Source organism: Ovis canadensis, chromosome 11 (genome assembly GCF_042477335.2).
Source record: "Ovis canadensis isolate MfBH-ARS-UI-01 breed Bighorn chromosome 11, ARS-UI_OviCan_v2, whole genome shotgun sequence".
In the NCBI taxonomy this organism is placed as follows: domain Eukaryota; kingdom Metazoa; phylum Chordata; class Mammalia; order Artiodactyla; family Bovidae; genus Ovis; species Ovis canadensis.
Window position 1 is genome coordinate 68,787,973 of NC_091255.1, and position 5,016 is coordinate 68,792,988.

The following is a 5,016-nucleotide window of genomic DNA, read 5'->3' on the forward strand; positions in this document are numbered from 1 at the left end:
TATACCTGATTTACAATATTGTGTTAGTTTCAGGTGTACAGCAAAGTGAATCGGTTATACAGATGCATACAACCACTCTGTTTTAGATTCTTTTCCCACATATATCATTCTGTGATCCTTTGTGACATGTCATCCACATGGAAACAAGGACTCCAGAGGCGCAACCCCACCAGAACGCAAGCACCGTCTGGTTCAGAATGGTATCCGTCATGCCACGCAGAGACAGTGTTTCACTCCTAGTAAACACTCAATAACCATTTGTCGGGTTTTCTCGCGCTCCCCGCCCGTCGCTCTCCGTCGGTTGTCTCGCTAGCCAGCCGCCGCCTCCTCAGCCACCCGCTGTAGTCTTCGAGCTTGCAACTCGAGGACAAGCGTCCGCGGCGCGGAGAGGCCGGACTCGGAGTCGTCGTCTGAGTGCCTTTCATCTGAGAAGTTCAGGGCACTTTGTAGAACTTCTGCTATACAGGCCGTGGGTCTTGCAGCACATTTGTAAGCAATGGCTGCCATCCGGAAGAAACTGGTGATTGTTGGAGATGGAGCCTGTGGCAAGACTTGCTTGCTCATTGTCTTTAGCAAGGACCGGTTCCCAGAGGTGTATGTCCCTACGGTGTTTGAGAACTATGTGGCAGATATTGAAGTGGATGGAAAGCAGGTAGAGTTGGCTTTGTGGGACACAGATGGGCAGGAAGATTATGATCGCTTGAGGCCTCTCTCCTACCCGGATACCGACGTTATACTGATGTGTTTCTCCATTGACAGCCCTGATAGTTTAGAAAACATCCCAGAAAAATGGACTCCAGAAGTCAAGCATTTCTGTCCCAACGTGCCCATCATCCTGGTTGGGAACAAGAAGGATCTTCGAAACGACGAGCACACAAGGCGGGAGCTGGCCAAGATGAAGCAGGAGCCAGTAAAACCCGAAGAAGGCAGAGATATGGCAAACAGGATTGGTGCTTTTGGGTACATGGAGTGTTCAGCAAAGACCAAAGATAGAGTGAGGGAGGTTTTTGAAATGGCCACGAGAGCTGCTCTGCAAGCCAGACGTGGGAAGAAAAAATCTGGGTGCCTTGTCTTGTGAAACCCCTGCTGCAAGCACAGCCCTCATGCGGTTAATTTTGAAGTGCTGTTTATTAATCTTAGTGTATGATTACTGGCCTTTTTCATTTATCTATAATTTACCTAAGATTACAAATCAGAAGTCATCTTGCTACCAGTATTTAGAAGCCAACCATGATTATTAATGATGTCCAACCCACCTGACCCACCAGGGTCCTTCTGACACTGCTCTTAACAGCCCTCCTCTGCACTCCCACCTGACATACCAGGCGCTAATTCAAGGAATTTCTTAACTTCTTGCTTCTTTCTAGAAAGAGAAACTGTTGGTAACTTTTGTGAATTGAGCTGTAACTACTTTATAACTAACATGTCCTGTCTGTCATCTATCAGCTGCAAGGTACTCTGGTGAGTCACCACTTCAGAGCTTTACTCCTTTTAACAGATTTCACTGGCATAGCTCTGAGTGGCTATCCAGTTTTTTGAAAATGTGCTCAGCCAGAAAGGCCCAAGTCCACGCAGCTGTGGTAAAGTTACAGTTCTGTGGTTTCATGTTAGTTACCTTATAGCTACTGTGTAATTAGTGCCGCTTAATGTATGTTACCAAAAATAAACATATCTACCCCAGACTAGATGTAGTATTTTTTGTATAATTGGATTTCCTAATATTGATATTTGTCATCTTCACAGAAAGTGTATTGGTTTTTTTTTTTTAAAGAAAGTGTATTTGAAAATAAAGTCAGATGGAAAATTCAAAAAAAAAAAAAATAACCATTTGTCATGTGAATGAATTAATCCCAAGAGAAATCCCAAGAGATCAAAAGATAAGTGTCCACAAGAGCTTCGAGACTGATAAGTGCCTTTCACTTCAGTGCCCCCAAGTACGCGGCCGTGAACATGCCAAAGCTGAGCAGCCCCCCAGCCCTCTTCACCCTTCCGGGCGTGCTAGAACAGTGAGACCGTCACCACCCCAAGCGCCATGTCAGTCGTGACCCTCTGGGGCTGCATCTGGATCTTGTCATCATCTATAATTCTTTGACTTTCAAAATCCTCACTCATAAGCTCCTCGTCTTCCAACTTGCTTTTCCAGCCGCTTCTATGATGACAGCTTTTCAACTTCATTGGGACCTTGAGTACTCTGGACTTGCTTTTCTTCCAGATCCATCCATTCCTCTCCTCAGGGTTTTCTATATCCAACTTAAACTCCTACTTACTGTTTTCTCCTTGTCCTCTCCCAAGCAAACAAGCAAGGTGAGGATAAAATCCCACACAACAGGGTAAACATAAGCCAGTATAAACATAAAACCATTCCATTTGAACAGACCCACAGCACCGTCCAGCCATTCTGCTACAGCCATGGTATTCAAAGTGTTGTCTACAAACCAGTAATATCAGCATCGCCTAGGAGCTCATAGAAATGAAGGTGCTTTGGTCCCATCTCAGACCTACTGAATCAGAATTAAAAACTTAAGTAAGGTAATCAGCTAATTTATATGCACATGGAAATTTAAACACTCTGCACTGTGAGGATTCCCTGGCGGTCCAGTGATGGGAACTCTGCACTCTCACTGCCAAGGGCCCAGGTGCAATTTCTGGTCAGGGAACTAAGATCCCACAAGCTGAGTGATGCGGCCAAAATTTAAAAAAAAAAAAAAAGTGTCCAGCCATCACCACTTGCTACCTTCATAGCTTTCTCTGAATGTATGCAAATCTAGAAATCAATGTACTTGCAAAAGGATGGTCCCTAGAAGTAAACTGAAGGTGCAATATTCCTGATAATACAAAGATTCATCACCTCTTCTTATAGGTATTAACCTTCTACCTATAATGCTTAGTTCAGTATTAAATATTTTTTCTTGACCATATTTTCATACTCTTTACACACTGCTGTAGTTACCTAAAACCTCCAGCATGATTACTAAATTGTTATAAATTATTATTAAGCTACTGTAAGTTAATAGTCTGTAATACTATTAGGCATATTGGGACTGACTGCCTCCACACCCCGCTCCCCAAAGGGTTGGAAGAGATTCATTTTACAACCTTATTGTGGCATAATTCTCTTGATATTGTGAGGGTCTTTGCCAAAAAAAAAAAAAAAATTATGTAAGCAAAGTACTTTAAGTTAAAGCACTTGGTCAATCCATGAATATAGTATTCCTTGAAAAAAGCAGAGAGACCATGGGAGGGAGGAAGGAAAGAAAATGTAACATGCTTAAAAAAATATAATCTTAGTGAACTCATGATAACCTCTGAAAATCCCTACTTATTTAAGTGCTCATTAATCAGATTTTTTTTTAAAGAAGAAAAACCAAAATTTTGAATTTTTCATGCAGCATCAAGTTTCCAGAGCCATACGCTTTATCAAATTTTTGCATTCTTGTTTAATTTATTTACATCTTTGGGGACTCAAACAAATGCAGTCTTTCTGACAAAAACCATCCACAGGCATGCAGATGTCCTAGATCACCACTTCAAAGAGACCACCAGTTCAGGGCTTTTCATTGAACCAAAGAAATGCTTAAATTTACATCAGTTAGAAATAGATCAGAATGGAGATCATTCTGCCCATTACATGCAGTGCATTAATTTGTAATCTGATTAACACTTTCAGAAAGAGAAAGCAGTCATGGTATCCTATCTTTCATTAGACAACTTCCTTGGCCATCTCTTGTCTCGGGACAATCTGAACTAATCTTCAACCCACGCAATGTTAGACAATGTTTGGATTTTTATCTCTTGTGTCAAATTTCAAAGATTTAATATAACACGTTATAATTTAAGAATATTAAAGGGGACCCAGGACAGAACATTTAGCTTTGACACCATATGGACATGTCCTTCATTTGATTCTTAAACAGCCTAGTTTTGCTGCCACTAGGAGGAAAGTATTGACACGTCATTACATAGACGAGCAAATTTAACGTCGAGCCTTCTCAAGACAAAATCAAACTGAGACTTACATAGTCGTGAGCAATTGGGGGATAGTTGAGAAGGTTTCTAAAACTTTACTATTCTGTAGAGAAGGCACTATGTGAATTCAGAACAGCAGCATGCAGATTATACATAAAATGTAACAGCATAATAATAGTTAAGAATTTATCCTATACAAAGAAAGACAAATATCATATGATATAGCTTATATGTGGAATCTTAAAAAATGATACAAATGAACTTGTTTACACAACAGGGATAGACTCATGGATATAGAAAACAAATGTATGATTACTGGGAAGGTGTGGGGTAAATTGGGAGATTGGGATTGACACATATACACTACTGTATGTACAATAGATCACTAATAAGGACCTATGGTAAAGCACAAAGAATTCTACTCAGTACTCTGTGATGATCTGTATGGGAAAAGAATCCTATAAAGAGGGGATATAGATATATATATATATATAACAGATATATATCTATAACTGACTCACTTCGCTGTATACCAGAAACTAACACAACATTCTAAGTCAACTATACCTAAGTAAAATCAGAAATAAAAAAGAACTGAAGCTATAAAATGAGACCATCTTAATTTATCACAGCTCCATCATTTACTCTGTGATATGAGTTACCTAAGATCACAGTACCTCTATATCCTCACCTACAAAATGAGACGATAATGCTCCCCACATCATGACACTGCTTTGTGGATTAAAATGAACGGATGCACAGCAGGCACTTTCCAGTGCTTTGCATAAGCCTTCAATTAAAGGTAACAATATTTATGTTCATTATAACCCTGTACCTTATGCTTAGATCAAAAGGCTAGAAGAAAGGATACCTAAATCTGTCTATGGTATTCTGCAGTGTCTACCATGAATGTCTACAATGGTTTAAACAATTAGCCCATGCCACTCTAATTATTGGGGTGAGGTGGATGGGTGGGTATCAGGGAAAATATTCCAGTTATCCTTCTGTACTCCAGAGGTTTGGTTTTCTTGCTTTCACATATCTTGAGAT

General features: G+C 40.3%; 1 pseudogene; it reads left to right on the top strand.

The window, feature by feature from the left end:
• The first annotated feature begins 294 nt into the window (after positions 1–294).
• On the top strand, positions 295–1,821 carry LOC138415447 (transforming protein RhoA pseudogene; annotated as a pseudogene).
• The last annotated feature ends 3,195 nt before the right edge of the window (positions 1,822–5,016 follow it).